Below are 13025 nucleotides of genomic sequence, written 5' to 3'. Positions count from 1 at the left end.
CTTGTCCTATAGCTAGGACTCTTCCAGTGTTGCCAGTTGTTGCTGTATTGGGGCAGTTTCTCTTATAATGCCCGACTTTACCGCAACCAAAACAGGCCTGACTGATGCTCACTCTGAAGCTTGATTTGTTGCTATTCTGCAACTTCGCGCAAGGTGACCCTCTTGGCCACAATTTTTGCAAAATTTCACATGACAGGGACCGGGGATGCGGTGGTGGTAACTGCACTGGTTACACCACGGAAGAATATCGGCATATCCGGTGATAGGTGCTTGAGCTGAAGAACCGATGACAGAAACAGTGGCAATAGTAGTGGCAGCGTGGACTGCCACTATTTGTTGTTTCTTCGAGAACTCATGTGAAGGCTGACATTTCTCCCCTGCCTCCCAAAACATTCTTTTCTCACCACTTCTTTCTGTCTGTTCAGGAGTGGTGGCTGCTTCCTCTACATCCTCACTATGGTCAATCAAGATTTACGCTAGGCATTTGGCGCTGTCGTATGTATCCGGCTTCGCAGCTAAAACGTTCCCTTTGGTTGGCTAGGTCAACCCCCAGATGAACCTCTCTACCTTTTTGCTTTCCGGGATAACCATCCCCGGACAAAGAAGTGCCAAGTCATCAAACCTTGAGGTGTAAGTGGCTATATCGGAACCTTTCATCTTCAGGTTCCAAAGTTCATGCTCCAGCTTCTGAATTTCACCCCGAGGGCAATACTCTGCGTGCAGAAGTTCCTTCATAACTTCCCAGCCCATAGCATTGGCTACAGGTAAAGTTAGGGATTTAAATCGGCCGTTCCACCAAGTCAGAGCTTTATTGGTGACAGTGCAGGCGGCAAATTTCACCTTGTCGGTTTCTGAACAAGCATAGATCTCGAAGATAGATTCAATCTTCTCCAACCACCGAGTTAGAGCAATGACACCCCCTGTGCCATCGAAGAATGTTGGTTTGCGTTCATAAAGTCTTTATAGGAAAACTCCTTTCGGTGTCCCTGGCTACCTTTCTGGTTTTGAGGCTGGGGACCACCTCCTGAACTACCAGGGTTCGTTTGCAACATGGCTGTTGTAAATGTTGCAGTTAAAATTGTCTGAAGTGTTGCCAGATCGATTTGAGGAGAAGGTGGTAGTGGAGGAAGGTTGTTGTTGGTCTTAGAGTTGGGTCTCTTTCTTGGAGGCATCTTGATCTATAAAGATCAGGAAAGAGAGGATGGTAAGTCCTCTGAATTGAATCAAGAGATATGAAACAAGGGATATCTCTTTATGACAAACATAGAATTCTATTTAAGCGATAAAGCAGGAAAGAGTTATCAAAGCAGATAAATTATCACTAAAGGAATGGTTAAGGAGCAACGTTGGGATAAGGATTTCTATAACGGATTCGGCTCGAGAAATACTCCCATAGTATTTCTTGTCTCGCTACAATGATGGCTCATTGTTTGGGTATTGGGTAAGTTTTAGGCATGCCGCACACCACAGTCACTCCCAAGCACATGTTGGCCGTGTATCGAATGAATATAGTTGGCCAGGCTATATTGATCCTCAACATGAGTACATAACTGCCCAGGTTTAACCGCAACGTACAACACCCATTTACTTAAGTTCTGCTCTACTTGTAGTTACGGATTTTGATGCTTGGGTATACTTTGTATGCTTTTGAAAATACTTATATTTTGAGGTATACTTTTAGTTCAGAGAACTTAGGCCCTTTAGTGTTTATAGTCTTATACCATGTAAGGTTTGGTATACTAGTTCACTATAAACAAGGGCTCTGATACCAATCTGTCACACCCCAAAAACCTAAGGCGGAAACATTTCTGGGGCGGACCCCATGTTGAGTATCAAATCCAATGTACATAGTAAGCAAAGTAAACAACCATTACATTACATATTCGAATTTACATTTTTTCAAAAGTAAAGTATTACAAGTGTTATACATATGTGTATATATATATACAAAAGTAGAGACGAGTCTTCTGTACGCTCCGTCTTCTCCAAAAGGATCGCTGGGTACCTGTCTAATATGGACCTGAGAATACAAGCAGTTTGAAAATCAGCATAAAGCTGGTGAGTTCATAAGATGTTTGTTTTCTGAGAATGTACAAGTTCCCTTTTCCGAAAAGTTTTTTATCCAAGAAAATCCCATATTTTCTTATATGTGAAGTTCGATTAACTGTTTTATTACATGAATCTGGTTATGTACAATTGTTATCCCAGGAAAATCCTATAGTTTCCTAAAAGTAAGTTTAGTTATTGAATTCCAATGTAATGTTTGATTATCTTTCATACTTGTTATATTATCTAGGTATTCTGATACTCTAATTGTGTTACACTTGAATCTACCTAGATGCGTGCCTTCGTATTCGTATTCCTATTCGTTCAGTTCCTAGTTTTACTTTCGTATTCGTTCTGTTCCTAGTTATACTTTCGTATTCGCATTCGTATTATTACTTTCGCATTATTACTTTAGTATTCCTATTCGTATTCCTAATCCTATTTCTAGTCCTATTCGTATTCGTATTCGTATCGCATTCGTATTCGCATTCGTATTCGTATTCCTACTCCTAATCCTAACATTAGTCGTATTCGTATTCGTATTCGCATTCGTATTCATAATCCTAGTCCTATTCCTATTTCTATTCGTATTCGTATTCGTATTCACATTCATATTCTCATTCATATTCGTATTCCTACTCCTAATCCTAATTCTATTCGTATTCGTATTTGTATTCGCATTCGTATTCGTAATCCTAGTCCTATTCCTATTTCTATTCATATTCATATTCGTATTCGCATTCGTACTCGCATTCGTATTCACAATCGTATTCGTATTCCTACTCCTAATCCTAATTCTATTCGTATTCGTATTCGTATTCATATTCGTATTCGCATTCGTATTCGTATTAGTTCTATTTGATGATTAGTATGAATTATTCATAGATTATGAAATATGATTTAGATTGTAACACTTTATCAAGAAATCTATGATTAGTTTGAAAGCTAACTTCGTAATTCGAACTATTTTATTAACATAGTTTTTGATATTAAAAACATACAGAATATAGACATTCGAACTGAAAACAATAAGTTTGAGTACAAGATTTCCTTGTACTTTTGCTTGTATCCCCCCCCCCCCCCTGAAAACATTTGAAAAATTGTAGGGGTATGAACTCACCGATCGAGAAGCATGTTGGATTTGATGCAAAGTGTGGGTTCGGGGCTTGATAACACGTGAGGTTCCTATGTAATATGAAATGATATACAAATGTATCTAATTAGACTTTAAATCACTAATTAGATATGATTATACACTGCAAGATGCGAAAACACTTCAAATCAAGTGTTTGGAGTGACCCGGGTGACATCTAGAGATGTATAAGGCTCGGATATGGAGTTTACTCCTCAAGAGTAAACTCATAAGAGGGTTTACGGTTCTAATGACTCATTCCCCATGAGTTTACAACCGTAAACTCATGGGTAGTATGTTCTTGGATGCCACAAAGTCTTACAATGCACACGGGAAAGTTCTAGGGTTGATTCCATGGCTTAGGAAGTGATCGGGACTTGAAATGGCCTTGGGATTGGAGTTTATGGTCTATAAAGGTGTTCTTGGGGAGTTTACTACTTTAAACACATGAATTTACAACCGTAAACTCATGTTTGTCCAAGATCCATGGGTGTTGGTGTTTGTAGGTTAATCACATGCGATTCTAGTCCAACTTACAAGTCATTCAAGGTGATAAGGGCACTTAAACACCCATTTGAAGAGTTTATGGTCTAAGAAGATGAGTTTATGGTCTAAGAATGTTCTTGGACTGTAAACTATAGTTTGTCCCATTTATGAATGTTTTGGTGCATTTCTAGAAGGGTTATAAGGTTATAAGCACTCATGGAAGTTCATTGAAGATGTTTAGGGACAAACTAACATCCTAAAAGGTGTTTAAGGTCTAAGAATGAGGGTTTACGGTCCAAGCATGCTCTTGGACCGTAAACTCATGTTTGGTCCCTTCTTGCATAATTTGGTGCTTCAAATGATGGAGTAGAGGGTCCTAGACACGTTTGGAAGCTTGTGGTGGTGTTTAAGGGCATTTTTAACACCTTAAAAGGAGTTTATGTTTCATGCATGGGGGTTTACGGTCCAAGATGGTTCTTGGGCTGTAAACTCTCGTTCATACATCGATTGTCAAGATTTTGGGATCCTTGGAGGGGTTTTGTGGCACAAAAACCCCATTTTCATGAGTTCACGGCCTAGGGATGTTCTAGGACCGTAAACTCATGCTAATGGTCCTAATCCTCAAAAAAATATCGAATTTGAAGGCCAAAGGTGTTATACTAAAAGCTAGGATAGTTATCTTGACGATTTGGAGCTTGTTTTGGATGATTTTGGCTTGATTTCGATTTCTAGAGAGAGAAAGTAGAGAGAGTGGAAAGGCTTCAAATGAGGCTCTCTCAACTTTATATATGCTGAAAGTTTTGGACACGGTGGAATTCTACCCGATACTATCGTCAAGCGAGGCTTTTGGTCGTACCCGATTTAATTATTTTTATAACTTGACGGAATAAAATTATTATTCTTCCAAATAATAAATTGAGGCATTTCCATGGATTTCTAACGTATTTGGATAATTATTAAGTCATAATAAAAAACTTAAAATAAATTACTTAATTTAGAAACGAACGAAAACAACTTAAGACGAAGAATTTTTTTTAATGACATATCAGGTTACGACGATGGAACAAACTTCTGGTTGTCACACAAAGTTACCAAGTCAGTGACTTTATGGTTCTAGACACTTGTATGGACTTAGATTTGTGATTTGGACTTCTGGACTTAATTATTAAGATCTTAATGTGAAATTTGTGTTAATGGATGAGTACGATGGGTGTACAAGTCTGTACGCATAGTGTACAAGCCAAATTACATGTACGCTTTGTGTATAGTTGGGTACGCCTTGGCTTTTGAGCTTCATGTTAGGCTTCCTTTTTGGGCTTGGGTGTTTGAGTTCTCAATGGACCATCTGAGTACAAGTGTTTTAGACTAGGAAAATTGGTTGGGCTTTAAGGTAAGGCCCATGTAAGGGGTTTCGGCCTAATTTGGAAAATGATGCCTTGGTTGGTTATTTGACTTTTTGGCCTTTCAGGCTATGAAATTGGGCCCTGGTCTTGGATCAAGCTAGGTTAGGGGTAAAATGGTATTTTTACCCTGAGTATGGATTTACGGTTATGGTTTGGAACCCAATTGGTAATTGGGTGTCACTCAGTTTTTAATAGTTCTAGGAATCTGTCAAGCAGCAGCCAGAGATCGGCAGTGTGATTCGTCGGTGCGAGGTGAGTCTCTTCACTGGGTTTAATGCGTTGAAGGCACCAATGCGGCCCATGGTTTTATGTTAGGAAGCTACATGCATATTCGACTCTTGTATGTGTTATATGATGACATGTTTATCGGGAAAGGCCCGATGCCAGGCAACGCCTGAGGAGGTTATCTTATGTTAATTATCAGTATGTATCTTATGATTTCTGGGCGGGGCTCGATGACTGTATGGAATGCTATAGTCTTTATGATTATTGCGTGTGTTAGTATGTTGCATTTTTATATGATTATATGAGTATCGGGTGAGGCCCACTATTAGGAGGGACCTGGAGAATGACAGATCTGTAATCCGAGCTGGGCTCGATGCAGAGCAGGGCCCAAGGCCGAGGTAGGACTCGAGACCGGGCGAGACCCGATGGAGGGCGAAGGCCTAGTATCTGATTTATGTATGAATGGTATGTGGTATCTTGGGAAACTCACTAAGGTTTGTGGTTACGGTTTTCAGTTTATGTTTCAGGTACTTCGATTTTCAAAAGGAAGGGATCGGGTTTACAGCATGGCACACACATTTTGTGTTCTGCATTTGACCTTGTTATGGGATTTATACTCTGATTGTAATGTATTGATTTTGGAACACATAATTGATGATACTTCTTCTATAAATAAAATGAAATTTTATGTCAATATTTATGGGATGTTACAAGCTATTTCATGGGCATTTAAAAAAGCAAAATTTTCAAAACAAACTAAAAAATGGAATTAGAATTTGTTTGTAATGCCCGCAACCTCGGACTAGACAATTAAGATATAATAAGTCATACTTATTATAAGTTAAACCCTCATATAAAGAGATCGTTGGTCTTTCACATTTCCGAATATATTATAAGTCCTTTGGGAATTTATCGATAAGCAATAAAATGACAATTTGATAGAAGGTTATGTTGGATAAATAATCTTAACCAAAGTTATAGTAGATGTGACAAGGATTTCTGAAACATCCCAAAAATATAGTCCAAAAATTCCGTTTGTAAATCATTAGTAAAACCATAAATCATCCATCATCATGAAGAAAATTAAGAACCATGTATCTCAAAACATCATGTCAAATACTGTATCAAAATCAAATGAGAAAATATAAGAGTCTAAAACAATCACAGGCTGAAACTACGGTGTGTGCCATGCGATCATCCCGAACCCTTCCCCTAGTGAGTGGAAGTACCTGAAACCAAAACTAAAAACTGTAAGGACGAAGCTTAGTGAGCTCCCCTAAACTACCACATACCATACACTAGGCCTTGCCCGCTACATCGGGCCCTGCCTGGCATCGGACCGATATCTGGTATAAATATAAACACATCAACAATGCGAATAACATAAACACATACCATAAGCATAACTTGGACCTAGCCTATTGCATCGGGCCTCGCCCGACACCCCGACATCCGACCATATCGGCCATCGGGCCCCGTCGGGCATCGGGCTTGCCCCAACATTGGACTGAAGTTCAACATACATACAACATATCACATAACATAAACACATACCATAAGCATATAAACATTCCTCGGGCATGCCTCGGCATCAGACCGAAGCCCGAAACACATAACACAGGACATATAAGCTAAACATTCATCAGGCTTGCCCCGACATCGGACCGAATCCTGAAAAAACATAACACATCCCATGCAAGAATCACAAAGACATCAATAACACATAAACACTTCTCGGCCCCAGCATCGGACTGAAGTTCGAAACATATAAGCTGCATCGGGATAATCCCGGCATGGGGCTTAAGCCCGACATATACTAACATACATAAAGAAGCTGGTATTGGTGCCTTCAACCCGTTCCTACTGGACAAAAACTCACCTTGTAAGGCTGACTGCTGAAACTCAAGTGAAGAATCTCTGACTACTACTCCGACGACTCCCCAACTATCAACTACATAATACACTTAATCAAAATCTGATTATCCTTCTTAGGTATAAGGACCATTTTACTCTTGGTCAAAGTCAACATCCAAATCAAAGTCAAAGTCAAGGTCAACTATCAGTAAACCCCTAACTCGTCGAGCTATCTCCCAACTCAACAAGTTCGTGCATTACTCAGCCTCGTAGTCAACTCATCGAGTCCCTTCCCAAACTCGTCGAGTTCTTCCTGTCATAACATTGGGACATATCAACTCTAACTCGTCGAGTCCCTCCTTGGACTCATCGATTTCTTCAGCTTCAGAGTCCTAATCTTGTCGAACTCACTGAGTCAACTCCTAAACTCAAGGATTTCACTCACAACAAGAAAAGGGATTAGGGTTCACGACCCAACTCGCCGATTCCAAGAACAACTCGTTGAGTCCTCCATGTGACATATCCATTCAGTCGATTGTAATCCATTACAATGCTTCTAACTCATAGATCTAAACTCCTTAGACTAGCATTACACGTAAAGTTGCTAATTTTACGTGCATGCATGGTGTTATGAAGCTAAAATACCCGATACTAGCCAAAATGAAGGTTTAAGTGATAGAATGGAGTCATGGATAAATAAAGGTGGCAACTTTGAGCTTCTAAAGCTCAAGAGTGCCCAGATCTGAAGTCATTTCATCCTCAAGAGTTCAAATCTTGGAAAGACCTTGGAAATGGCCCAAAAATGACAACATACAAGCTAGGAAGGAGATCTAAGTGAATAACAACCAAGGTATAAGCTTTATACCTCTATGAAGATGGAAATGAGTCCTTAGCTCTGGATTTCCAACCTTCCTTCTACAACTCCAAGCATTTTCTTCCTTCTTCGAGCTTTAAATCACAAAGATGGCAAGAAATAGCTCAATAACACACAAGGATTATTTTGGTTTCGAGAGTGGGCTGTAGATGTGATGGAGGATGGGGTGGAGACCTGTTATGATGCTTAAATAGGGTGAAAACCCTAAAGATTAGGGTTTCCTCCTAACGGGCCTTCTCGTCGAGTCCAAACTTACGACTCGTCGAGTAGACCACTTAAGACCTGCATCCAATCTAGCATCTACTCGACGAGTTAGGGCTACCAACCCGTCGAGTAGCTCTAAAAATAAATACTTAAATAGATTAAATGCATACCAGGAACAGTGCGTTACAATTATCCCCCAATTGTGTTAGAATTCGTCCTCAAAGTCTATAATGTTTGAAAACAACTTCGAGTACTGCTCCCTCATCTCCTCCTTGGGCTCCCAAGTCCACTTCGAGTCCTTGCGGTGCTACCATTGCACCTTCACTAGCTCGACCCTTTTGTTCCTCAGCTCCTTCATCTTGCGATCCAGAATCGCCATCGTTCTCTCAATGTAATTCTGGTTGTCATCAACCTGAATATCCTCTAAGGGTATAACCGTCGTGTCGTCCACTAAGCACTTCCATAACTAGGAAACATGGAAAGTGTTGTGGATCTAGCCAAGCTCTGCATGTAGATCTAGTCTGTAAGCTACATTGCAATCTCGGGCTATGACTTTAAAGGGAGTGATATACCTGGGGCCCAACTTGCCCCGTTTCCGGAATTATATGACACACTTCTAGGGTGACACCTTTAGGTGGACCATATCGCCCTCCCGAAACTCCAAGTCTGAACGTTGCTTGTCGACATAACTCTTCTGCAGATTCTGAGCAATCTAGAGCCTGCTCCGGACCTGTTGGATCCGCTCTGTGGTCTTGAGTACTACCTCTGTATTTCCATGACCCTCTCACCGACCTCATCCCAACATATTTGGGTCCTACACTTCCTCCTGTAGAGCATACCGAAGGGAGTTCGGTCTATATTGGCGTGGTAACTGTTGTTATACAAAAAATTCCACTAACGGAAGATACGTATCCAAACTACCACCAAAATCCAAAACGCATGCTTGAAGCATGTCCATGAGATTTTGAATCGTCCTCTCGCTCCGTGCGTCCATCTGGGGGTGGAAAGCGATGATGAAATACAGACGAATACCCATCTCGTCATGAAAAGAAAAGTGGGAATGGTCTTACACATTAAAAAGATGTGATGCCCAACTATTTTAATCTTAGAATATTTTCTAAGAATACACCAAGACGACATGACGACTGAATCTGACCACACCACGATGTGTCATCCTTAAACCACGTTGTGACGACATTATTTTGCTCGACACCACGACATGTCATTGCTTTCCCACGTCGTGGCAGTGGTTCAACATACTTTTCAAGAATGGTTCTTTGATTTCATTCGATCCGGCACATTTTCATTCACAAGAAGAAGCTCCAGAAGTACTATTTCCAGCAATTATACGAGAAGTCGAAGCTTTCCACACAAGTCTCAGAGTTTGATCTTGCCACTACTACCCAAGGGGAGTCTGTTCTAATTCTTCCTTTTTAATTTTTATGTTCTTTAATTGCTTTAGCATGTAGTGGGGACATTGCATAAAATAAGTGTGGGGTAGGGGTCGAAAAAGTAAATTGCTAAAAAAATTAAAATTTAAAATTTTTAAAAATTTAGAAATAGATTTGAAACAATAATCTAAATTTTGAATCCAGTATTAGTTTAAATTTAAGTTGCTAGTGTTGCGTGAGATGATTTGATGAGAGCTCAAATGTTTAAATGAGCCAGCATATGTTATAGTATATTTGTGGCTTCCTGTTCCTAGTGAAAAGCCATCAGATAAAAAGGTAATTTGATAGTTTATATGACATAATACGTTTTGTAGCCTGTACCTAAAATCTATCCAGGAGAGCTTATGTAGTCATTGCACTTAGACTAATACATTTAACCAATAAAAAAATAAATAAATAAATAAGTGAGTTATATAAAAAAAGAGAGAAATTACAAAAAAGTTGTAAGAATTTTGGAGTTACCATAGTATGAAGATCAAAAGATCAAAATTCTAAAGAAAATCAAAAATTTTGAAGATACCAAAAATCAAACAAAAAGGTGGTGAATTCAAAGAAATCAAAGATAAATTATTCAAAGAAGTGAAGAATTCCAAAGAGCTCCATTGTGGTATCAAAAGTTGTAATTTTTCTAGATTATGTATGATTTGGTAGCTTAACCAAAAATACCTTGAGGTTAAGAAAGATTTCTGAGGATTGATTCGGAGGGTTGTAGAAATAAGTGTCGTATAAGGTAAGGGGTGAAGGTGCATAAGGATTGTGAGTATCTAGGATTGGGGAAGTTTTAGGAACCTTAGACACAAATATGTGAATTGAGGTCTTGATATAATGGTTGAGTTCAAAATTGATTGTCTTATGTGATAATGGTGATGAAAGTTAGACACAAAAAAAATTAGTTTTGCTTAAGGGCAAGCAAAAGATAAGTGTTGGGTATTTTGATATGTGCATATCTACATATATATTTTACATCATATCTTAAGATTATTAGCTATATTTATGCTTATTATAAAAACAAAAGGTACTTATTATGTTTAATATCTATTATGTAGCATAAAAGACATGCTCGAAAGTAATATGGAAACTGCAAATAGGAAAATGTAAGCTTAGGAAAAAAGAAGACACGAGAAGGATGTTGCTGGACAGCTTGAGCCCTCAACAGTATTTTGACCATATCTCATGACTCGTAACTCCGATTAAGGTGATTCAATATGATCTAAAAACTAGACACAATTTTGAATGAATTTTGTGTTTTGAGAAAAGTCGTATTTTCAACTACCACGACGTAGTGAATGGAATCTTTGTGATTCCTAATGTTGGCTTGGGGAATACGATATACACACGATGACCACAATGTGGTGCATTTACCACGTCGTGGTGGCCTAATTTTAGGGAAGTATATATATCTGAACATTATGATGAATTGAGGGACTTGGAGGTCGCTTTCTGGAGAAGTATTACAACAAAAACCTTTCTAAGAACCCTTTGGGTCGATTTTGAAGCTAGGAAGTCAATTAGAGCAACGATTCCCATCTACACATTTGGTTTGCTTAGTTTAATGATGTTTAGCTTAGTTTACCTTATGTTTATGTGTTCATCAGCTGTGATTATGGGCTAAAAACCCTTGCTTTCGTTTAGTTGAATGAAACCTAAAACTATGAGTTGGTTTCTTACTTTATGGATTATATGAATTCGGTTTATGCATGTGTTTGATTATCATTACCTATCATGTTAAAGTTTGTGACTTTGTTGCTTAAATTCAATTTTAGTGTAGCTTAGTGACCATTAAATTAAACGAACTTGTTTACCTAGTTATTTAGTGATCATTAAATTGCTAGAGCTAGGATCGAACAAATCATAGTTAGGTGACAAAAGTAACAATTTAACTGTGTTAGAGAACCTAATTGTGACCATAATTGTGTTTAACAAATCTTACATAGCCCAATGACAATTAATAACTAATTGTGTTTGCTTGTGTATGACCTTACAAAGTAGTACATGAATTGGCTAAAATATTAGTAGATTTTACCAAATTTCTAACATATAAATTGGTAACCAACTTTATTAATCTATAAATAAGAACTAACCATAGGTAAAAGGTGGATTTAAAACTAAACGAAAGTATTTTAGTATATTGATTATAATCATTTTTATTTGAGTGCTTAAGTTTTTTTTAACTTGTAAAATCAGATAAAACCCCCACTTTTAGTTGTTTTTCTTAGTTTAGCTTTTAGTAATTATTTTATTAATTAAATACCGTTCCCTGTGATCCACACCCGACTTACCCAAACTATACTATAATCTGACTAGATACACTGCCCATAGGTGCATAGTTGGTATAATTTTGTTAGGTTATAAATTTAAAAGTTGATAGGTATATTTTTTGCACTTCAAGTTTTTTGCGCTATTGCCGGGGAACGACAATTTTAGTTGTTAATTTAATTGCTTTAGGTTAATCGATCCGTTTTGTGGGGTAAAAATCACAAAAAGTTATTTTTCTGCATTTTTTTTCTTTTTGATTTGTCACCACATCGTGGGCATCTTAGCTACGTCGTGGTTACGTTGTCCTCAATTTTTAGTTTAGTTATTTTTTTGTTGCTTTTTATGTGTGTGTTTTCTAGTTTTTTTTAGCAGGAAAAATGGGGGACATCACGACTATGACAATGGAAGAGTACAAGCGGCATATGAGGAACGAAAACAGATGGGGTCTTGATCCACCAAAAATTTCAGCCACGATAAAGTTTGAACTTGCGGGGCACATTTTCAATATGTTAAGGGAACTACCTTTTTATGGTAAGGATCATGAGGACGCTTATGAGCATATACAAGAGGTGGTGGAGATTTCACACTATTTTAATGCCCCAAACATGGGTAAAGATGCAGTGATGCTTCGACTTTTACCGGTCACATTGAAGGGTGAAGCAAAAGAATAGTTAAAATCACTTCCCTTTGAAGCAATCACGACATGGGCTGATTTTAAGACCGAGTTCATCAACCAGTTTACCCTCCTTCAAAAGTGACAAAGCTTAACAGAAATATACAAAATTTTCAACAATTAGAAGGGGAGTCACTATATGAAGCTTGGGAGTGTTACAAGAGATTGTTACAACATTGCCCTCAACATGACTTCAATGTGCAACAAGAAATCTTGATATTTTATGATGGAGTCAATGTGTGTACTCACCAACTACTAGACTCTCAAGGGCCCATGACAAAGAAGGATCCAAAAACAAATAAAGCTTTAATTGAAGAATTCGCCAAGCATTCAAGGGAGTATCACAACCCAACGGGGGAGGATATCACGAGAAGAAAAGCGAATATAGATGGAGTTTCTGAAGTATTAATGATTGTAATGG

At 38.3% G+C, this 13025-nt stretch overlaps 1 non-coding gene across 1 annotated transcript; it reads right to left on the bottom strand.

The window, feature by feature from the left end:
- Positions 1-12691: 12691 nt before the first annotated feature.
- LOC145044509 (small nucleolar RNA R71) lies at positions 12692-12798 on the bottom strand. The gene has a single exon (XR_013681456.1). It is a non-coding gene; the product is annotated as a small nucleolar RNA R71 (small nucleolar RNA).
- Positions 12799-13025: the final 227 nt, after the last annotated feature.

The sequence above is a fragment of the Lactuca saligna genome, chromosome 4 (genome assembly GCF_052625555.1).
Source record: "Lactuca saligna cultivar CGN05327 chromosome 4, ASM5262555v1, whole genome shotgun sequence".
NCBI classification, from domain to species: Eukaryota; Viridiplantae; Streptophyta; class Magnoliopsida; order Asterales; family Asteraceae; genus Lactuca; species Lactuca saligna.
Note: the sequence above shows the minus strand (reverse complement) of the source record. Positions and strands in the feature narration are given on the sequence as shown.